Source organism: Tyto alba, unplaced genomic scaffold (genome assembly GCF_018691265.1).
Source record: "Tyto alba isolate M040663 unplaced genomic scaffold, T.alba_DEE_v4.0 Super-Scaffold_48, whole genome shotgun sequence".
NCBI lineage: Eukaryota > Metazoa > Chordata > Aves > Strigiformes > Tytonidae > Tyto > Tyto alba.
The window spans coordinates 23,454,281-23,479,451 of NW_024881324.1; positions in this window are offsets into that span (position 1 = coordinate 23,454,281).

Genomic DNA, 25,171 nt, shown 5'->3' on the forward strand with positions numbered 1-25,171 from the left:
TTTGAAAAGACCTTAAGGCTAATTTCTACCTCTCTGAATTTATGATATTTAATGTAGTTCATGATACTGTGTGCAGTATAAAGAATATTGGCTCATTCTTCCTTGCATAATAATGCATGATTACTTCAGGTATGAAATGGAAGCATGGTAGAGAATTGCCATCCTACTATAACCATCTCTCTATATTTTGATTTGTTTAGTTCTTCTAATGGACATATTTGCTAACGAATAAATGATATTCCAGATCACTTATCTTTTATGTCTCGGGTAGTCATTCAGGCCAAAATGAATTAGTATTAAATGCTACCACAACAGAAAGTCCAACATTTTTTTTGTTTATTTTCCCCTGAAAATTCAATTTGAGGGGATATGGAAGTAATAAGCTGCAGAATCATCTAGCAGCTCATTTTAGTGAACCACTTTTTACTAACTGAATTATACTGTAGCCACCAGTTCTCATGCCTCTGCAAAATTTAAATATTTAAATCTCTTAACATGTTCAAAGAATGATAGCCAAAGTCTGACCACAAGCCAAATAAGGTCATCACCATCAAACACAGAATTTCTCTCCAATATTGCCCAACCAGGAGGCTGAAATGGGAGTAGCACTCAGAAACGGCTACAGTATTATTTCTGTATTTATTATTAATATTGGAATACTAAGAGAAATTATTAGGAAAGAGAAAGAGTATGAAAAAGCATACATAAAATTCTAGGAAATTCAGAGAAAATGTCATACTACAGGAGAATTAAAGGTTCAATTTACTGAAAAATCTTAAAACAAGATTCAGAGAATTATTTAATTGCCATGTTCTAAACAACGTTACAAAACATTATTCCAGGGAGTGACCAAGTGCTTAATCTAGTAGATAAGAACCAAAAATCTTTTTAATAAGAATCAAAAATTTGAGTTGGAAAGTCAAACAAAAATTTAAAAAATAAAAGGTAGTATTCATCTTATTTTTAAGATGACTGATTATTCACTAGCGAAAGAAATAGCAGAACTTTTAAAATATTCAGTGCTTTAGGGAAAATAATACATCAAATACAGATTATTAGGCTCAGTACAGGAATAACAGTGCAAAATATGGCATTTAATTTACATGATTTAATGATTCCTAGCTTTAGGATATAAAAGGATATAATGATAGCAAATTACTACATCTTCATGGAGTGTTTTCTGTCTATAAAGGGTCTAGAGTAAATGATTCCTTATGACCAGATCTCAGAGATTTATATTACAAGGACAGTAGATCTCAAGGGTTCTAAGACAAGTTTCCAGCTCTGGATCATTGCCTTAGAAGTTCCTAATATACTTTAAAAGAAGGTTGTTCATAGATTTCTATATGTTACATTCAACAGTGCACTTAGCTTTTTAACCTGAATTTAAATGATTCTCTTCACCTGAAATGAACTGAAAGTATGATACAGATCTCAGGTCTATCCTAAAGCCAGATGGAATTGTTCTTATGCTAGCCAAGATTTTGCAGAAAGATCAATACTTTTTGCAAAGTAATTTTTAAATCACTCATCAAATGATATCTATATATTTTATAAAAACAAACACAATTTTCTATCAATAAAAAAATATCTATTGATAGTCATTTTACATGACCTGCAAGATTAGTATATAGCTATGCGAGCAGTGCAGCCAGTTTTTGTTCATGCCAATGCAGATTTTACGTATACAATACATAATAATATAGTCTTAGGTACACACTAATCAATGTCTTTCACATTTGGATTCTAGCACTTTACATTAGCTTTTTCATGTCAACACATGGTCATATACTTACAGAAGACTTTTTCCAGAATCTTCTATCCTGTTGTCTCAGTCAATGACTTTTGCATTCAAGACAGAAGCCACTACCTTACATTCGGGTGACTACATTTATCCAACACCAATATGCACAGGATTTTGTGTCATGGGTTCAGTACACTATTGCAACTATAAGTTTTTCTCTGTTTCCTGGCATGTCAGAGCTCTTATTTTGCATTTTGGAGGGAAGGGAGGTGCACACAGGCTTACCCCACAGAACACCATTGCCAGCAAAGGCCTCCTCCAGTAGTGGAGCTATCTCTGTTTAACCTCTCACTCTGATATACCAAATAGGTATTAAACCTTGTAATCTACCACACCTGCTTGCAGACTACCAGCGCCTTAGGCTTCTTTACCCAATTTTCCCTGAAGATCAGCATCTTGGAGCTCTGATCGCTCTGATCTCAGTTTGTATGAAGAGATCTGTTTTCTTCTTCAGTATTTAGTAGCCCCTCACATCTGAGCATGTTTCCATTTGCTTTTTTAATTCTCCCTGGTTTAACACTATATTTGACAAATCTGTCATAAATCCTCCCATAGGGATAGGAAGAAACAGAAGTTGTTACAAATTTCCTCTCTCTACAATTCTCCCTGTTCTCCCTGTCAGATCCCTTTTTTTTTTTATGACTAAAGTTATGTTACTGCTTCCAGCTGAGTTTCCAAGCTTTCCTCTCTGACATTGAGCTGATGTCTATAGCATTAGACCCCTAAAATCAGTGTCTCTGCTTTCCTGATCTGTTAGTTGTTTCAAATACTGTCTTCTTCAGGTGCTCCAGATTACTCATTAGTCAGCTGCTTTAAATAGACATCCTGAATGTATACTTTGTTTCTCTCATTAATGCTGTAATGTTAGGATATCTATAAGACTAGCCACATCTCCTTCTCTGTAATTTTGATTAAACAATTTAGAAAAAAATAAAACTATTTATTTTTATTCATTTGAGCATGTCAAAAAATCTCAAATAATTTCAATATACTAAGAACTATTGGGTAGTCAATAACAAAAGCAGCAAAAATCTTTTTAAACAATTATTTCTTCTCTGTTCCCAGTTCATAGGTAAGCTATTTTTCATTAGCATGGCTCAGTCACTTCCAACACTGTTGTAATCTACCTTCTAGTCCAGATGCTGGCTTCCATAATCCTGAGAAAAACACAGTCCCCTGCTCCAGCATGCCTCACTGTTTTTCTTTTTAGGTGTTTCAAACAGATCTCCACAAAATATCAGCACATAGAGTCCTGCTTAAAGAATTGTCTTTCTTCAAACACCACATAAATGATCAGATGCATCTAACTGGATCTGGGTTTACCAGAGCTGTATGGCAGCAGCTCCACACATTCTTCATGGTGCTGGGTGCAGGACACACAGGTCGCATGTCCCACCCATTCCTTTAGAGTAAGGCCGTCTCTGTCCCCTTAATCTGATATGCATTACAGTTGTAGGTACACCAGCTGGACATGTTCAGTGATGTTAAAAATTTGTTTTTCCTTTAAAAATACGTACAGTTTGGATAATGTGGAAAAAAAGTTGATAAAGTTGCATTCTTTCTTTTTTTTTCCTCCCTCACATATTGGGTTTGCAGACATACAGTTTGTGTTTACACCCTGTAGCCTCTTTTTTTCCACTGTGGTACCTAGTTTAAGCTATCATTCAGCAAAGTATTTAGATTACTATTTTTACTTAGTTATGGTATTGCTTTGGTCAATAGAAATTAACTTCACCATGTACTGAAAGATAAGCCTTATACTTATGAGACCGTACTACAGTAGGAAAGTTAACTTTGTGGTTGAGTAACTCATCCATTATTTCAAAGATCTCCATTAGTTTCTAGCCACAGCCTTAATGTATAACAGTATAGTGTGTGGCTCTGAGCTAGATATCGATGTTTCAGTTGCACACACGTTTAACTAGTAGTTTGGATAGTTTCCCCGAGTTTTTTGGAAGTGAACATGTGTATAACATTACATAAATGCAAGTTTGAGAGATTTGGATAAGACTTTTTTGGTATATACAGATGAGGATGAAGATCCCATTGCAGCTTGTATGTACTAACATCTTTTAAAATATATGTACTACTTTGATCTCAATGCTTTGTTAATTGGTCTTGGTTCCTTGCTTAATATCAATGTTAAGATCACAAATTTAATGTTTTGTTTTTGTTGTGGTTTGAGCCTACTCAGCAGCTAAATGCCACACAGCTGCTCACCCACCCTCCCCCCACTTGGGAATGGGGAGGGAATCAGAGGGGCAAAGGGAGACTCGCGGGTTGAGATAAAAACAGTTTAGTAATAGTAACAGAATAATACACTGACAGCAATATCAGCAGGTAATGTACCGTACAGCTGCTCACCACCCGCTGACCGACACCCACCTGCTCCCGGCTGGTGATCCCAAACACAAAGGCCCCGCAGCCACACTCCCAAAAGTGAGAGCCCCTCCTGGCCCACTCCTGCCTTTATATGGTGAGCATAATGTCACATGACCTGGACTATCGGCCAATCCCGGCCAGCCCTCCAGCTGTGCTCCCCCCGCCCCCGCACACATGTGAGGGCACTGGGACCTGGAGAGCCCCTGGGGTCTCAGTGTGCTGCAGCACTCCTCCAGCTACTAAAACAAACAAGAACTCTATTCCAGACTGAACCAGGACAGTTTTAACATGATACCAAATTTAAAAGAAAAAAATCTTAATGGTCAAAATGTTTTTCTTCATATTTGTCTTAATGCCTCTTGAGCCCTCTTCTTGTCCTGACAGTCCTTTCTACAGAGAACCATTTACTTTTTTCTTCTCTAGCACACACTTTCACATTCTTCTTCCTTCAAACCTTAAGCACGTTTACATGTTATCCATGTTGTAAACAACTATCTAGGCACACATTTAATTCTTTACAATATTTGTAGTTTTAATCCAAATACATTCTTAAAGACAGAAGAAAAAAACAACAACAACAACAAAACCCCACACTCCCCTCCAAAAAAACTGAAGAGCTCTGATCTATTAATCTATTTCTGATCATTATCAAAATATATTTATATGTAATTAAGTATTGCCACTGTCAAAAGCAATTACATTTTTAAGACATCTGTAATCTTGATGAAGCTGCTGATCTATCACTGTGTATCTCCTTTCTCATTTTGGACTTACTATTGTCAATATGCACTTAGGGATTAACTTTTATTTTTCCAGTGTTTCATTCCTGTGAAAGAAAGATTATCAGCACACAGAGGTTGTGATTTAGTGGACGCTCATACATAAGATAAACTGTAAGTGGTTCCAGTGAACTGTAAATGACAAGTAATACACAGGATTACTTTTGTGCTTAAAATTAAGCTCTCCTGTAAATATTTAACAAGGCAGAAACAATTGGTCTTCAACTTGGTTTCTTAGTTTGATGTTGTGACACATATCTTTAAAAATAGTTATTTTAGAGAATTCCTCTCAGTTACACTGTGTTCACACAAACACAATACACAATCTTAAATACAACTTTGTGATACTTCAAAAACAAACACGTGAAATTCTTCGTTCAGTTAATGCAAATACCCAAATAATTATTTATTCTATCAAGTTCCACTTCTACCTGATAAAAAAATGAGGCCATTTATCAGTTTAACTTTCTATAAATAAAAAGTTTCAGATAACACGTGTTTAAAGTTATAGCGACATAGATGTGACTGTATGATCAAGCCTTACAACCTTAAAAACTATTTTGCTCATAGAGAGATTTGACTATCTTAAGAATAATAATATAGTGTTTATTATGGCAGTAATGTACTTCCTGTATGTGTATTCAATATGGTATTATATGCGTGGGGGAGATACTGCCACACAGGTGTATCACTAAACTAAATGTAACTAATGAAAGTAGTATTTGTAAATCCCTCAGCCAACATTCCTCTGCAAAGTTTGTGTAACAGGAAATGTTGTGATTTGGGAAGTTAAGTGCCCAAAAGGAATCTAAATTCATCTCCTGGCTGAGACAAAAAAGAAACACAAAGACATTTGAAGGACTAAATCTGGTATTGAGTTATCATTGATGGAGACAGAAAAAAATTCTTTATGGGCTTTCCCCAAAGTATTTCAAAATAGTCTAATTGTGAAAATGCAATGAGTGATCGATAGTGAAGACCTGAAGTCAATTTATGCAAGAAGTTACTCAGTTTGGATTCAATGTACAATTATGAAGTGTCAAACCTCAAATATTTATCCACAAATTGTGATCAATTGAATAATTATTCCTACTGAATTGTATGCAACTCTGTGTCTAATACAGACCAATTTTGCCCATCATCTGCTAGTTTTTCCCTCTAGCTTATTCATGTGACTAAATTTAAATGTTTAAAAGAACATCATTCCACTTCTGCTGTAGCTGTTCCAGCATCAAGTGATCCAGATAGGGGTGAAGGAGAAATACTATACATTCAGTCACTTCCTCAGCAAAACAAGTTATTGTTAAAACTTGATTGTCTACAGTTAGACTCCTAGAGCTGTGGGATACATATTAAGGTACAGTCTGAATTCCAAGTGTAACGGAAAGTTTCTGTTTCTGCAGATTTCAACAGGATGTACAAAGAAAGTAGGACTGAACCTGCAGTGATATGTAAATTTTAAAAGGGAGCAAAGAGAAAGCCTAACAGACAGGATGGCAGCCTGATATGAAAAACATAAACACAGATTCAGAAGCTTACCTTGGACACAGAACTGATTTAACTTGGATACTGAGGACAAAGGCAGACCAGGATATGTTTTAAAAATATCTGTGCACCCATAACAACAAAAGGAATATATGCAGAAAAAATACAAAACCTTTTTTTTTGTTGTTTTTTTCTTTAATTTTAATTCCTACTTAAAGAATAACAAAATCCACCATCAACATACTGCGCCTGCCATTTTAGTTGCAGGACAACGCAAAACACTGTTAGTAAAATGGAGCAAAATTTAGGTGTTTATAAGGCAGACTGTTAGAGATGTCTTATATTTTTTGGTGTCCTGAACTTTATTTACTTATAGTGAAGTTTTGTAGAGATGCAGGTATGTTCACTGAAGGAATTCACCACAGTCTGGCAATTTTGCTGCATAGATTTTCATGTGTATCATAGTGTATTACTTTGGCCTTCATTTTCCAAGCACTTCTTTCAATTAAGTCCTTCAAGGTTTGGCCAGGATGGCCAAATCATACCTGAGATCACTCTGTAACTGTGTGTCACAAGAACAAAGGGAAAAGAACCATTAAAAAGAAGTAAAATATTAACACACTCAAAACTACAAAGAAAGGAGAAAAAAAAAAAAAAAGAGGAAGCAGAAAAAGACAACCCCTTACAAAATGGTCAAGTTTCCCTAGAAGAGTCCTAGGACAGGCAAGGTTTGCTCCTTCAGCAGAGAAAAGACACTAGCAACACTTTTTGTTGTGTTTTGAGAACAGAAACAGGGAGAGGAAGAGAAGACAACATCACTTTACCTACTGCTTCCATAGCACACACCTGCGGTCATGTAGAAGCCATGCTGTCACACTGCTGACCCCCTGCTCCAATTCACAGCGTGGCTCCCTCTGCCCCATCCATTTCCTCCTATCCTTGGTGAAACCGATCACTTCACAGCTCTTCTTTCTATAATTTTGTTGTTGTTGTTATCCATTTCACATACCTGTCTGAAAATTGATACTGCAGACAATTTTAGAGGTACTATTGGGTCCAACCGCTAGAGTTTCAGTGATTTTAAGTCTTGTTATCTTGTTATAGCTTGCTCAAGTTTATCTGAATTTTAGGATTCATATTTTAACTGATCTAACAACATTTTAGTATACTATCTTCATTTTCTGACTTCTAATCAGTAAATATAAAAATTCCTTATAAGGTGTATCAAATATCATAATTAAAAAGACAGGAGTCAAGCTACTGTCTGCTTTTAGAAACATCAGTCTCTGACTGTTGTACAAGTTTTGCTCCATTAGTATGGCGACTACAAGCTTGTGCTTCTAGCCTCTATGAATAAACTATTTCTGACACCATTAAGTCTTGCCAAACTTCAGCAGATAAAAATACCTCTGTATCTAAGAGTTAGGGAGTAGTTCCCATTGTTACTAGGCTGATAAATAAGAAGAAATGTTCTTTCTGTATGCTTTCTTTAACAGAAATATACACTTACTCAAGTTTTCAGGTTCTAAAGGCTATAAACTAAATTCTCTATGCTTAGAAAAGAAAAGAAAAAAAAGCACAAATCAGGTCCAGTAATTCCAGTCAATAGGCAACAGACTGTTAATTTGCTAAATATTTAGTATTAGCTCACATTTGATAGAAAAAAATATTAATAACAAAAAAACCACAGTTCAGGTTTCACAATGTTTTGCGCTACACCTCATTTCACACATTTATTTGTGACATGCCTGATGTCCTGTCTCAGTAAACAGAGCATCCTGAAAGTAACATTTTGACTTCTGCTTGGATTACAAAAGCAGAATCATGGTGCACATATTACTGATGTAATGTGTGCTACTCATGTAACATCTTGAGTTTGGCTCTGATACCACTTTTGTCAAAATGTTATATTCACAAAACTTCTCCCACTGATAAAGAATTTTCTACTGTCTTGGTTTCAGACAATGACATTTTAGCATCAAGTGTTTGTTATTAACAATATAGAAAAGATGAAAAAATAACTTGCCAACTTCTGATACCTCACTATTAATACTTATGTTGCATATCTGCAGATAACACCAACGTATGCTATACATTAATTAAAGTCCTTCTATTTGAATATTATGAAGGATTTATGTGTTCATAATCTCTTCTTAGACACTTTAAATATATTATTCCATGTAGATATGCAAGTAATATGTTGTATGAAAAAATGAGGGATACAGTGCTGAGCATCAGCACTGAAGAGAGCCACAAGCTCAGGTAATCAGACTTGTTAGGCAACTGAGGGAGAGAAAAAAATCAGCTCTAATCATTTAGTCACAACATATAGTCTAAAAAGTTCACTTTATATTTCTATGTTCTACCCCACTTTTCAAGGTTTTTCTCACAAAATCACAGAATAGTTGAGACTGGAAGAGCTCTCATGAGATCATGTAGTCCAACCCCTGCTCTGCCCAAAGCAGGGTCAACTAGAGCAGGTTGCCCAGGGCTGTGCCCAGTCAGGTTTTGAATCTCTCTAAGGATGAAGACTTCACAGCTGTCCTGGGTTTGAGTGAGTGGTGGGGTATTTTGGCAGCAGGGGAAGGGGCTACAACAGTGGTCCCCTGTGAGAAGCTTCTCAAAGCTCCCCAGGCTCCCAGTCGGCCCCAACCTCTGCACCAAGGCCGAGCCAATCAGCTGCACCTCTACAATAACGTATTTAAGAAGGGACATGGTAAGGAGCAGTCACACTTGTGAGGAGTTGCTGCAGCTGCGTGAACACCAAGGTCAGTGGAGGAATGGAGGAAGAAAGGAGGGGGGAGGTGTGCCGGAGGAGAGACCCCCCTGTATCCTGTGGTGAGACGGCAGGGCGGCCCCCTCCTGCCACCCATGGAGATCTACGGTGGAGCAGACACTGATTTATGGCCTGTGAGGGGTCCGACATGGTGACTAGAGGCCAGGGACTTGTGGGAAGAAGCAGCCCCCACTGTTGTAGTTCAGCACTGGGAGGACTGCAGCATGCGGGGGTGTCCCACGCCGGAGCAGTGTAGGGAAACAGTGCGGCCCATGGGAGGGACTTACATCAGAGAAACTTTGTGGAGGTCTGTCTCCTTTGAGAGGGGGACCACAATGAAGCAGGGGGAACAAGTTCCAGAAGCTCCCCCTACAGAAGATGGACGAAGCGGCAGCACTGACTGCACTCCCATTCCCTGCCCCTGCACCTCTGGGGAGAGGAATTTGAGATATCGGGAGCAGAACTGAGCCCGGGAAGAAGGGAGGGGTGGTAGGAAGGTGTTCTCAAGATGTAACAATGCTTCTCACTGTCTTACTCTATAAAGTGTTGTTGTTAGTGTCTGCAATAAATCTATGTTCTTTTTTTTCTTCTCCTAACAAGTCTGCTTTTTGCCTGTGACCATAATGGATGATTTGCCCCTCCTGGTCCTATCTTGAATCCAAGGCTTGGCTTATTTTTCCCTTTCTCATCGCTGGGAGGGAGGGGAGGAGTGAGTGTCTGTGTGGTGCTCAGTTGACCTCTGAGCTCAAAACTCAACAGCCTCCCTGAGAAACCTGTGCCAGCATTTGACCACCCCCACAGTAATTTTTTGTTGTTTTTGTTTAAGTGAAATTTTCTGTATTTCAGTTTGTACCTATTGTCTCTTGTCCTGTCACTGAATACCACTGAAAAGAGCCTGGCTCTGTTTTCTTGATCTCCCTTTATTGGTAAGGTCTTCCCTGAATCTTCTCTTCTCCAGGCTGAACAGGTCCAGCTCTCTCAGCCTTTTCTTATAAGAGGGATGCACCAGTCCCTTCACCATCTTCATTGCTCTTCAGCATTTCTGAAATGCTTCTTGTCAACTCAGGTCAAGAAAGCAAGTTGGCTCTGTGAATCTAAGATTGACTAGATGTTACAAGACAGAGGATCCTGCTTGACTGTGCAGTATCATCTCAGACTTCAGTAAAGTGGGTTCTGCGACACTGACAAGCCATTGACGAATAATGCAGCTCTATTCAGTGTTCAGAGAATATTTGGAAAATTTAGACACACCTCAGCTTCGAAAGAAGTTTTCCTTTTTTCAGTGACACAGTTGAAGTTTTGTCAATAATTTTCACATCTTTTTTGTAGCATGTTTCCTGGGAGGAGAGCGTGGGAGAGGAAGGAAATCTGTTGTCTCCAGCATGGACAGCAGTTTCAGAAAGCACGAAAACATCTGCTGTGGTTTCTCATAATTTTCTGCTAGTGCAAAAGTTGAAAAAGTGCAATGAAGCAAAGTAAATTCTGCTGAAAGGGAAGAATCCTGGCATTACTGGATTGTACAGGAGAGTATTGGCTCACTACCCAGTGTAGTCATGGAACAGATTTTTTGAACATGACAATGAAAACCATCACATTTGGGCATTTAGGGTTAGGGAGAGCTGAAAATACACTTTTGAACACATTTGTGTCCCCACTTAAACCCATCCCCTATATTTAAACAAATGGACAACTCAGTGCTTTATTTTTACTAAGCCATGTGGCTTTGCTCCGGTCACTGGTTATAAATCTCACAATTTTTCACAGTTGCCTTCACCTTCAGCTTCTCCTACTTGGAGATGGAGGCTACAGGAGAGCTCATTTTCTCTAACGTACCAGGGGAATCCATACTATTTAAATTCCCTGGAAGGTAGCTTGATTGCCTGTTTCTATTACTGGAACTTTTTGATTTTACATATTAACACATGAATATTAAATTACTACACTTTTTTATGGGGAGTAAAAAAAATTCTGTAATTCAAATGAATATTTTTAATTTAACGTCCATAACAGTAAATTTAAATTCCCCCCATGGCAAAAACTTTCATCTTTTATAATAAAACTAAGGGATTTGGTACTTCTCTTTGTGATTTATATATAGATTTTTGCTCTTACAGAAATCTGAGGAATCTTTATTTCAATAACATTTCCCTCAATTCATTAGCTGATGCATCAATAAATGATACTTTGATGTCAATTAGATGACAATGAGTCAGAAAGAAGTAGCTAACAGTAATTGTGGCTCTGGTTCTTCTGCAATGGTTAGAGGGAAATTAAATGTTAAATTAAGTAATATTACATTACTGTGTCAATATTGCCTATAATTTATGCAGTAAATCAGTGAATAGTTTCAGAAAAAGCTTGCTTCTACATAATCACACAATTTTTCATAGTATGCCTATGCAAATAGTTACAATCAAAGTTTATTAGATTGAACTCCTTGTTCCAGTACTGTAGTGAAGACTGAAGCCTGAAGTTGGCCCTAATGAGCTTAGTCTGGGCAAACTGGGCATGGGATTATCCATACCCACACACCTACACAGGCTGAGCTATGCAGCAGTTCATTTACTCTTATACATTCCAGTAAATATCCTCTTCAGGGCAGCTCATCAGAAGCATTCAGTATTTGACACCTGCACTGTTTCCTTCAATGGCACGAGGCACATTTCATTCCCATCAGCACAAACTCTTTGGCTCGGGTGTCCACATACATTCAGCAGGGGATTACCCCAGAACATTGAAGTAACTATAAAACTTAGCTGTATTTTATACCCACATCAGAAATTTTCATGGCCACAAGAATTAGTCCTAAACAGACAATTATGGCTGGGTATATAATGATAAATAATTCAGACAACATAGCTTTCTGTACTGATAAGCATATTGTATTTTGAAGGAGTGAAATATATTTTAATTCTAAAATTACCATTTTAGAATCTTAATTTTAAAACAATTATTTAGTTCTTGCTCAATGATCACTATATGAGGATCAACAAATACTCCTGTGGATAATAATTTTCTGTAACCATCATGGAAGACAAGCATAAGGTGTTGAGGTGAAATAACCTAAAAGGGAAGTTAAATAGCCAAAGCAGATTTGTTCTAGTATAATTTTACTTAGCTACTTCTGTACCATAGCTTTCAACTGTCATGACTAGCTAAAGCTGGATTTGCTTGAGTTTGGGAACAGTACTATTACTACCCTGTAGGCGTTCTTATCCCTTCTTCATGTGGCATAAACCTGTAGATTATTTGCATGGGTTTCCTTTTTATAGCACTTTTTTTGGTCTCATCTGCAAATTTTCCTCATGTTCTCTTTCATGCTAGCATGGTTTCTTCAAGGCCAGTTACAGTTACATGGAAGCTGCACACCTGAATATACCCATTCTTAAATCATCCTATGTACATAGCACTGCACATATATCACACCTGTTCTTTCTAGTCTTCATAAAGGAGTGTAAAACCCACACCAGCCTTAACAACAAAAAGCAGCATATTTTGAATCCACTTAAAGGAACAGTACAGAAATCTAAAGACAAAATAGGGTTACAAACAATAACTTTTTTAAAACCTTCTTTGACTGTCAAATGCCTCATTTTCCCATTAGTGCAATGAATTAAGAATATTCAGTCTCTTCCTGGAATCTTACTAGGAATTTAATCATTTAGGCCTGACTGGGTTTATCAAGTTCTCATTAAACAATTGTTTGTTGCATTTTTATTGGCAATATATGTGAGAATCTGTCCTCATTATTCCTGTTTCAGAGAGCCAGACATAAACCAGATAATGCTCAGCATTCATCTTAATTCTGTACTTCAAAATTGTCTGTAGAGCTTGTTCCAGACTGAAAGCATTAAATAAATCTGGATTTAAAACAGTTAGATTTTTGCCACATAAAGTATATCCTTTAAGGTTATTGACCAATTTAATGTGTTGCTCCCTGGGTGGGAGGAGGGTGGGATGAGAAATACTGGCAAGCAACTATCCGCTAAATATTTCATTCTTATGTGCAAGGGCTAACCCATATGTTAGCTACAGGAAATTAAAAAAATAGATAACTAGGCCTGTCAAAACCTTGCTTGATTACTATTTGTGTATATATATATTTGCAAAAAGCTTGGTAAGAATGAATTTTATATTCAACAGATTTTAACATATCATACATTGTGATTCAAATCTTTCCAAGTAATTATAATGATATATCTGAAATATGTATCCAGATTGGATTTTACTAATTGTAACATTGCTGTTGAGATAGGCCAGCACAAACAATTAAGTGGGAAAAATATATATTTTTTCATTTCTACAACATAAGTATTTTGAAGCATAAAAAAGGATGTTCTACCATCTGATTTTCAGTGCCTGAACATTTTCACATTTAACAAGTTCCTTTCAATTTATGCGCCTAAGTTTATAGTTAGAAGCCTAAGTTCACAATACCAGATGTGAAAACATTAGTAAAAATTTCTGTTTCTATGTTTTACTGGAGAAGCTATGTTTTACTGGAGAAGTGAAGTCTAATTCTTATTCAAGAAAGTAACCATTGGATGATTCTCAGAAAATTATGTTATCTCCAATATTAAAAAATATACCTTTCTCTTAATTAAAAGCACCCATAGGAACTAGAAAATATTGATGTCTGAATAGATCTTGTTGCCAAGAGGTCCTTTAAATTTTCAATCAGTTAGAATCCAGCTAAAGTTGGTACAAATCCAAAGATGTTTGGTGTCATTTCAGCATCCTTCCTGAACTCTGTAACAGCAGTCATATTCCTCATGGGCAGAGCCAATGGTCTGTGAACATGGATACTCTGCATGCTTGTTCTCTGGCCTCTTTCTGCAGACTTGAAATGATTTAGCTCTCTAGTGCCATTAAATATACCATCTCAAGCAAGAGAAACATAAGTGCTCTACAGCCTTGGTCAGACAATGAAACTGGAAATGAGAGAAATTTAAGATTCTGTACAACTAGTTTTGGTTGTTACTATGTTGAAGTGGAAAAATAAGGATAATGTATGCTAATTAAGATGAACATGGTTTAAATTTTAATGTTCTTAGGTATATTATTGGTGGCCTGAGTCAATGTACAGCATGTTTCTTTAAATCCTAAACTAAGAGAACACCCTTAACAATCCTGCAGCTTTCCAGTTCATGGTATGGATATTTTGGACTGTAGGTTGTTCTTCCATGATGATTCCAATAAATTACAAGTATGTTTGAAATAGTTGGTAACAACTTACAAATAGAATTTAAAATGCTAACAAAATCTCACTGTATAGGTGCAGTTATTGATTTCACCAGGCTGTTTTCTGACATGCACACATTGAAGCAGATTACTACTAAATGTGACGTGCTGTCCTCAAAACATACTGGCACTTACCTTGAGACAGTGAACATATATATATATGACAGTGATATATTATTGCTAACCTTAGGGATATATAACCTTCCAAACCATCTTCTGTACTTCTACAGAAATGGAATTGATATAATCCATTTTTTAATCCATGCCATTGGCTATCATATTTTCCTGGCAACTAAATTCTCAATAGCATAGTATCCAAATTCCATATGCAGTGATTTAAAAACACACATGCTAACAACAAATGCACTTTTATGCACCATGTAGCCAATAGTTCTGAATTTTATTTGTAATAGCAATATTAATTGAAGTTTTATAATTCCACACTTTTTAGTATGAACACATAAGAGGCAGCAAGCTGGAATGAGAAAAGAATTTTCAAAAGTAGTAGATAATTATTAAACATCAACAAACAATCTCTTCCCTGGGTGTAAGTACATAAACAATAATGTGGAAATTCTAAAATAAAAAGGGACATCATGCAAGCTTTAGGGTTAAATATGTAGCTAAATTACTGATTGTAGTTAATAATGCCTCACAGTCAGGCTATCACCTACGTGTCAGGAAAACAGCCTGACAAGGAAGATCAAGTGGCCAGGTCACTTCGTCTGCTTTTCCATGCAGAAGGTAAAAAGATCTTTTTAATTAAGTCCCAAGGAAACTCCATTTGAGTGCCCAAAGCCTTCTCTGTATGGGCTAGAAAAACGTGTATATTTCTCTCTTTTTTTTTTTTTTTTTTTTTTTTTTTCATTATTACCCTTTGGGGTTGCTTATGCACAAAAGATCAATATGTCTCCTCCCCGTTAATTTCAGCTCAGCAACTTGCTGTCCCAATCAGCTGTGTAAAACTGTGTGCTCTCAGACAGCTGTTTTTCACCTGACAGAAGTAAAATGACCCCTAGGTGTTTTCCTTTCATATATGGGCTTTGATTTTATAAAACTGGTATAAGCCAATTTATCTGGACCCCTAAGACTAAAGTAAGGCACCTCCCTGTCAGAACTAAACATAACAGCTAAAAGATGTATTCGTGTCTGTAAAAATTAGTATCTTACAACTGAAACAAAAATAGGGATCTAAGGATCTCTGTAGAAGCAAAAGATTAGACTTCACTACAGAAGATGACCTGCATGTAGTGTCAGAGCTGCTGAGTGAAATGGCACCATCAAAACCCAGCTAATATAGAAACATCTACTGCTTGCCTCTCAATATGAACATGTAAAATTGTATTTGTTCCAGAAGTCTGTAGTCTAAATCATGTACTTGGGACAGAGCTGAGCATGGACTTTGGATTTTAAAAGAGTAGGGTGATTATTTAACCATATATATGTCAATATACTGACATTTGGTTCATGATTACTGGGAGAGAAAAGAATGCTCTTTCTGTGAGGTTACACAAATATTTGGGTATTTTTGTTGTTTTCTGATTAAAGTGCTTCTCTGGCACCCTTGGATATTAGTATATAGGTGGTAATATATGATAACATTTTCTCACAAAGACACTCTACATGCATAGGCGGTTTGGGTTTGGGTTTTTTGTTAACTAGGAGATATGAAAAGCATTACTCTCAGTCAGACGTATTTTAATGCCCTGGTTTTTTGTTTCCTTTTTAAGCAGTCTCCTCAGGGCATCAAATATTGTGGTGTCAGTTATTGCTCCACAATCAAATGACATTTTAAAGTAAAATTAAAAATTAATATTAATAAGACAAAATCCCAAAATGGTATTTGGTAAATCTTCCTGACTGGGAAAGCAAAAGCCACTGAAAATCATTGCCCTTTATTTAAATTATACCTAGCCAAATCCTATAGCATTTTTATATTTTAAATGGAATTGCATATATAAGCAAAGGGTTGGAAACCTGGCTAACATTTGATATTCCTCTGGGTAGATCTATAGTGCATTTTTCTCAGCAGGGTAAACAAGCCAGCACAGATATGTGTGTTAGTCTGATTTTATTTCCCAAGCTAGCAAGGCAGCCACCCCCACATTCCTCACAAAGAAGCTAAAGCAAATTTATTCTGTAAAATAATACCAAGGAACTATCTTTGAGATTATTACTACGAAAAGCAGAAAGTGAGCAGTCCAATAGTAAAATGTTACTTAATGTTTACTCTGTGGTATACCTTCCTTCATAAGGTTGTGAAGAGGGCAATGGATAACTCCAGCAGGCAACACCCCTTCCCAGCCCCTGGCCCTTCTGAAATCCCTTCCAGTGCTTAAAAGTCTGTTGTTTTATCTTGCTGGAGAGAGGGGAGGTGAAGGGGATGCTGGAAGGGGACAGCTCTGCTTGTCGAGATGAAAATGGAAGTAAAATACAGACCCAAATACGATACTGAAATAGTAACCTGTGGCAATAACAAGCACCAATGATCCCTTTCAAACAGGAGGGTGTGGAAGATGAAAAGCAGCAAATATATAGCATACTTGTATCTGTATGTAGTTTAGAAAGGGTTATCTAGGATAACTGCCAAATGCTTCTAGTGCAGATATGATTTATACTATCGAAAAACCTATTTTTGTGCCACTGCTTATATCAGTTCACCAAATTAAATTTAAACTACATTAGAAAGATGGCTATTACTCCAGCCAGCAGAATACCTCCTTCTCTAATGTAGCTATTCCAGAAAAGTTGAAGGGTAGATCAGAACTAGTGTAATGGTCACGGTGGTTTGTCTCAGCTGTTTTACAGCCCATGTCATGCAGAGATCAAAGTGCTTTAAGAAGAAAGCCGTGTTCCACTTCATCCATTTTGTGGATGCTGAAATAGAGCCAATGCAATTCTCCTAACCCTGTGAAACAGCCCACCAGCAAATCAGCGACTAGAGCCCTGATGTTTGGTGCATCAGCTCAGCACCGAAGTCCTGGAGTCACAAGAGCTCAAGTTGTCGCATAGCTGCCGAGGTAAAGACTGACATTCAAGTCAGACCTCTAAACTGTCAACTCTGAACAACTGCTTTGCATTCGGGTCCCCAAAGCCTGTGCCATGCAGCAGCCTGCGACACACACACCAGCACATGGATGTGCAGCCTGCAAGAGGTAGTGGAACTGGACAGGAAAGGCACACCGTTTGTGCAATGGCTGAGCCACGCACATCTACAGCAGAAGCCAAAGAAGCAACAAGGCAACAGCTCTCCAGATGAACACCTGCCTAGGATAATCAGTATGACACTGAGCTGACCTAGTGATTATCAGAGCAAGTGATAAGCAAGTGAGAACATAAGAAGTGGCCAGAGAATAAGGACCAGAACTGATAAAGTGTCAGATGTTAGCACATCAATATGCACATTTTCATATAGTCCAGACACCCTTTCTGCCTCATCTCCAAATGCAAAGAAAATGCACTTAAAGCAATGTCTCCCAAAGTACCTTAGGTCAACATCATGTATTCCATACAGAGCAACATTTCTGAGGGCAGTTGATGAAACCAGTGTGATAGTTCATTGATCCACATGCAGATACTTCAGCCAAATCCATCAAAGTTTAGACTTGTCTGCTTTTCTGCTTAGTGAGTACCATAGTTGATTCAAAGGTCATTTATCATCCTCAGAGTAGCTGATTATTCCTGCTCTATGATTTTCCTGAAGAGGTTTTGGCTTTGACTGCATATTACTAGTCAACATAGATGCTAGTACTGATTTTACTTTGGGCACAACAATAAACACAAACTCTTTTCAACAGCTTCTGCTTGAATGTACATCACTTGAATGTACATCAAGTGAAAAAACATCTTGACATATCCCACAAGTGACACTTACATATTAATTTCATCAAAGTGCAGTGAATGCATACCACTTACTTTCCTGAAAATTATAGGGATCCCACCAAGGAGGTTTGATGTGTTGCTTATCAGCATCCTCAATTGCAGCGTAGTTAACCTTGTCTTTACTTTCCTGAAGTGTTATGTGTTGCACTTCTGTGGCATGAATTGTCACAGGTTGTAGGCTATAGAGACATTTCCAAGACACATTTACTATATTGACTATAGATTCAACTCTGCTTTAAAAATTAGGCTGCAGCACACAGTCATACCACTTAAACATACAACCTATGCATATACCTGCAGACATATTCACATTCTTGTCTAAAATCTTTAGAGTTTATTGATTAAATTTCAAACTTGACAGAGGGGTAGTGATCTTAGAGATAATCAGCTCATTGATCCAGCTGGAATAATGCCACACTCACAAATGAATTAGGTTTCAAATTCACCTTAGGGCCATATATTACTGGACCTGACGGGGTGATAAAGCTCACCTGAAAGTGAGTAAAGTAACCAGGACTGCCTCTTTTGGCATGCTTCATAGTTAGAACATTTTAGGCATAATGTAAAACTGTGTCTCAGTTAAAAAGTCAATCAGGAGAGAGAAATCTGTAGGAAATCTGGCTCCATTAGTTCATGAGCTGCTCACAGAACTGCTTGTTTACACTGAAGACATATTGCAGGCATCAGAAGTATTTGCAGCAACTCATCTGTTTCTAAAAGCTGAGGAACTGCTGTGACTGCACCACCCTTCCCTTCCTCCATCATGTGCCCATAAATGCATTTGCACTCTTGTACATTTAGCTCCAAGTGATCCATATAGAATATATCCACACAACACGCAAGAAAGCAAACACAAAAGGGGAAGGCTAGAAGAGATTATAATCACTTGTGTCTACTCTAAAGGGAATATATTAAGTTCTGGATGTGAGTCCTATGAATAGCAAAATTCAAATGAAATTGATTTCATTATTTATGTTTGTAAATCTCCTAGCCATGGGGAATGAAGGAAAGATCTAAGTAAACAGTGACCATCTGGTGGTACAGCTCACTCAGCTATCTTCTTTCTTGAATCAGATGAGACTATTACAGCTGGATTTTGCATTTGAAAGTGGTAGGGAAATTCAGAACCAAGAGGAATTTCAGTCCATCAGTCTACCAGCCTGCTCTGTCTGCTGCTCTTTAAATGTAAGCCACATAATATGTTTTAGAAGTAGCTGACATATTAAATACTGTGGTTTTTAAATGCAGAAAGGAGGAGAATGTAAACATATAATCTGCTTACAGTCATTAAAATTCTTTTCCTTTTATGCTGAAAGGTCAGTCTGAAATACTCATTTTCATGAAGGCTACTGTTGTGCTGTGGCAAAGACAGAAGCCACAGCTGAGATCAGTGACCTAACGTGCTAGTCACTGTATGAGCATACAAAAGAGTCAATCCCTTCCCTTGAGAGTTACCATCTAATTAGAGAGAATATAAGAGAAAAGGATTTAATGTATATTTATTTTTACTCATACATATAAGCAGATGTTGCAGGTTCCTCAGGGGGACGGCACGTATGCTAACCATAAAGGTCTTTGACTTGCTTAGGACAAAGTCCCATTTTGACTATTGCTTAAGTACTGTTGTGAACATGAACAAGGCTCAGGTTAGCTTAATACCTAAATATGCCATCATTCCTTTCTATTTCATAACTGCAGTAAATCCCAGTACAGCCTATACCTACCTATTTTGATTATTGATCCCAAAAGACTTTTCCTAGTTTCCCACATTTATTTAAGAAAATAGGAAAAGCCATGTGTCTCCGTGTTGTGCCTCTCAGAAATCTGAAGCAAAATGAAGCTAGAATAATTTGTATTCTAGCCAACCAAATGCTAAGAAGAAGATCAGGAGTTTCTTGGATTCTAACAAAACACCATTACTAAAACAAGCATTAACTATCTACATTAATTAGAACTGATAGATCCTTCTTTGACCTCCCTGTAAGGTGAGGAAAAAAGCAGAAAAGACTAAGTGCCAGGTCCACAAAACTTCTGAACTTCCTCTGAAATGTGTGAGAAGCTCCATACCTGCATGGGAGTTGGAGTTTAAAACCTTTTGTGGACTTTATCTCCAAAGTCATATAGTAAGTCAAAGGGAGCCAACTCTGGCACTCCTGAGAAGGGTCTCAGATTAATACACCCTATCTCTAAGTCAAACCTTCACCTCTATCAGCACCAATAATATTTGTAGAACGCAGCTCCTGGTGTTCACCCCCATGGAGCTCATTAAGGCCAAGTCTGAGTTCTGCTACATGGTCCTCAGAGCTACTCATTGACTAAGTCATTAATATTGTTGTTAGCTCAGTACCCTATAGACAACAATGTCAGTGTTTCAGGTATTCACAGATGAAAATTTTCTATATTTAATTTTGAACATGTTTTTATTAACAGTATACTAGGCTACACATCAGTAAATACATCCGTAGTGCTTAGAGGATGCATTTCACTGGAATTGTGTCATTTCTGCTCATGTGAGGACAGAGGGATTTTAAATCAGTAGCTATGTACAGCAGCAACAGTGGTCTCTTAAGTCACCCCTTTTTGAATCACTGGAGCTTGTAGGTCAATGACAATATCTGAATGAAGAAACCAGACAGAGGTCAAGCTAATATATAGTCATATTCCTGAACTTATCAGCTCGTCTCATGCCATATATATAACTTCAACAAAGATGAGGATTTTTGTTACAATTACTGTCCTTATACCTTTTATGATTAACATTTTATGCTTTTTGAACTACTTTATAGCTGCAATATCAGAGATTTTCCAAGTGGATTTAAAACAGTTTCCTTCCAGTGTCTCATAGGTTGTGGCTTGCATTGCTAACTGCTCTTTCAGAGCTGGGAAGGAGGGAAATTTTCTTGGCACTCCCTTGATGAAAAACTTGTCCTTCAGCAGCTTCCGTTGTACAGAAACTAATCGTATGACATAACATATCTCTGGTCACATCAAGGGTTAAGTCAGCTGCAGTACAGTCTCCAATTTGCAAGTTGTCTGGCTGCAGTCCCAGATTCAGGTCCCCAAAAGAGGCACCTATGCTGCCCTCACACAGAAGAGGTGGTTTCCTTAGTAACTGTGGCCAATGAAAGAAAATGTGCCTGACAGGTAAGCTTATTCTGTGCTTCTGAGAAAGATAACCACCCTCCACAGCTGAAATATTCTCCCTCTGTGGTCAAGGGAGTGCTGGCTAGGAATACACTTAGAAATCTCTCTGTCTCTCTGTTTCTGTCTCTCCCTCGATATGGACATTGTTATTTAGACATCAAACCAATAAGCTCAGTTTACTTGCAATACATTAATCTCCTGCCCACTACAATTACAAACGTGGGTCCTTGGGAAGGAACAGAAACAAAGGTTTCTTAGGAACAATTATTGCAGTGCATGGGGATCGCAGGAGCCTCATTTATGCTCAGCTAGTCATCCCTTTTTGGGAGCCACTCGACAATTAAATGGAAACCACTTGAATTAAGACATTTTCAGCACTGCTTCCCCTTAAGAAAATGCAATCAATCTCTACACAGCTCTTTAGTTAAAACAAGTCAGTGTTTGATGCAAACTGCTTTTGTCTTTGCATTTTGTGCATAAATTTCTGGTTAATAAAAAAGGTTAAGCACTTTTCCACTAGAATTTAATTAAATCACTCTGCCTAACTCTTACAGTGTATCAATATTATATTATGGTCTGTGTCCATTGCTTTGTCTCTCAGTATTTATACTGAAGAGTAGCAAACAAATACCACCCTGATCAAAAAAACAAACATACAAAAAACAAAAAACAAACAAAAAAACCCACAAACAAACAAACAAACAAACAAAAAAACCAACACAAAGTAATGTTTAAATACATCTGAAAAATAGTCCAAAAGGATGACAGAAATAAAGCCTGGTCAAAGACAGTCTTTGCATTTACTTCCAATCCAAGGTCTACGTTCATTCATACCTTCTATGGACAAGAGTGCTGTAGCCAAGGACAAGCTTTAGGGAGTAAATAGGACCATTTACCCTCCTGATGAACAGGTCACTGTCTGACTTTGGCCCTGTGCTTCTGAAGATTGAGGAAAAGGTGTTTCCTAGTTTGTTAGAAAATACATTCTTGACTATATCTGAGACAACAAAATGGACTTTGTTAGATACTGTACAGATATATTGCAAAGTATAGAGAATTTTTTCACATCTTCTTTTGATAACAAGATGAAAAAAAATGAATTTATTGTAACTCCAAGTAATGGCTTTGGCAAAGCAAAACCACTTTCCCTTAATACATTTATGTTTCTTTGAAAAGCATTTTAAAGTGTCTATAGTCAGTTATATAGGCAATGAAATATTGTGCTTAATCCACTTAAGAATTTGGATGATGTCAAAGCCAAATTATGATGTTGATGTACCAGTGCTGGAAAATTAAGCTGTAAAAGGCAATGACTAGAAATATATACATGTCCCATAAGTATGCAGTACTGCGGGGCTGAAAGAGATATGTCAGATTTTTGTATGAGACTAGACTTAAACTAATGAAAATTAAATGGAATTTAGGAAAAAATATATAAAAACCAGCGGCAATGGAAACAGCATTGTGATAATGGTATTGTAAACTATAGAAATAAGTAGTAACACACCATGTACACATGGAGATAAGGGTAGAGCTGACAATATAAAGAGTATCAAGAACTACATGAGGTTAAGAAGCTGGTTTTGCAGAACTAGACAAGTAGTATCAGTGTGATAACTGTAACAAGCAACAAACCATTAAGCTATTTTAAGTTAAAAAAAAAAAAAAAAAAAAAAACAAACAAGGAAAGAGTATGTTTTAAGAGAGCCAGGCATAAAAAAAAAAAATTATGGAACCAGTGATCATGAACTGAATTTCCTTTGCCTTAAATTCAACAATGAAAAAAATTAATTGTGCCTATAACTCAATTTACTTTACTGGGAAAAGCCACACTGAGAAATTAAGGAGACTGAAGAATTCAAGAATTTAAAGTTCAGGCTTTACATTCTTCAAATAGAAAGTGAAAACATTTTTTTGATAGCTGCCTACCAAATAAATGAAAAACTATTCAAGGAGGGCCTGAATACAGGATGAGTAAGTACCATGTAAGCAAAATTACAATGAAATGGAAAATAATAATACTTCTACCCTACAGGTCAAAAAGTGTAGGACAAAAGTATAAATTAGTAGAAGTTAGCCTGAACTAAATCATCCTAAGAATACTAAAACCAATTGGCAACATGTACATAATTAAAGTGAATTAGGAAGGTGGAAGGAAAGACAGGCCATTATACAGTAAGAATGAAGTTAAAGACAATGTATGAATGACTGTCGGTGAATATTTTATGTCAGCTTTTAAACAAGAATAATTCAGAACCTGGGACACAAATAAAATGGTTTGTGGAAACAGGTGGTGAGAATGTCTCTCTGGATGGCTTCAGCACACAATTCAGTCCTACTCACAGATATCTTCACATTTTTACAGTACCACAATCGAAGCTTCATTAATAATTTTACTGTCCACCTACATTTTTAAAGTAAGATTTTGCTACTGAAATTAGTAGGTGACGAAATGAACAGAGCTTACCTTAGCAAGAGTGGGATAGGAGTTAGGATGCTCTTAATTATACCAAATGCCACATCACGCAGTGGTTATGGGAACTTGTCAGCTGGAGGTCATCAGCTAATACAATCTGAAGAACATAAATTCAAGGATGACTGTAATGTGGCCAGTAGAGAGCAAAATGTGATCTCAGCACCTTAGCACAAATTAGATGAGGTATTTCTCAGTAGACTTAGAGGAATATTTATGTAAGTGTACTAGACATTACTAAGACTCAGCTATGCTTTGTGCACATCTGGTTGCCTGTGTACCTGAAGCTGTATTCAGGTTATTCAGGAAAAGGGTATGTTTATGACAGTGGATAAACCATTTTATAGGCCAGGCTTAAAGACTGAGAGGGCTTTGATTTGCCTCTATAGTTGCATCAAGTGATTAAGCACAAAAAAGAAGTTAAAAGACTGTGTTGACACAAGAAGAAATGGCTGCAAACTGACTAGGAGTTAAATGGTTTGTAGATATCAGAACAACAAAGCCGTAAAACAGTTTCCCCAGAGGATTGGTGTGGGGTGAAGGGGCAAAAGTATGACAAATACCTTTTCAAGGTAGGTTCGGTCATATTATGGGAATGATATAATATCAAGTAACTGGACTCTTAGCTAGTGGATATGCCCCTGTCTCTTTACACTTCTGTGTTGCTAAACAGTAAATGCCTCTGATAAAAAATTAAACATTTTACATAAGACAGAACTATATGAAACTGCTACATAACAGCAATGTGCTGGAGGAAAAGGGCTTGTGACATTTAAGGCATCTTTTTATACCTTGGGGCACACAGTACTGTGGTGGGTTGACCTTGGCTGAACACCAGATGCCCACCAAAGCAGTTCTATCACTCCCCTTCTCAGCTGGACAAGGGATAGGAAGTAGAACGAAAACTTGTGGGTCAAGATAAGGACAGGGAGGGATCACTCACCAATTACTGTCACAGGAAAGCAGACTAGATTTGTGGAAGTTAGTTTAATTTATTAACAATCAAATCAGAGTAGAATAATTAGAAATAAATCCCAAATCTTAAAACACCTTCCCCCCAGCCCTCCCTTCTTCCTAGGCTCTACTTCACTCCTGATTTCTCTACCTCCTCCCCTTGAGCAGTGCAGGGGGACGTGGAATAGGGGTTGTGGTCAGTTCATCATACATTGCCTCTGCCTGTCCTTCCTCCTCGGGGGGGGACTCCT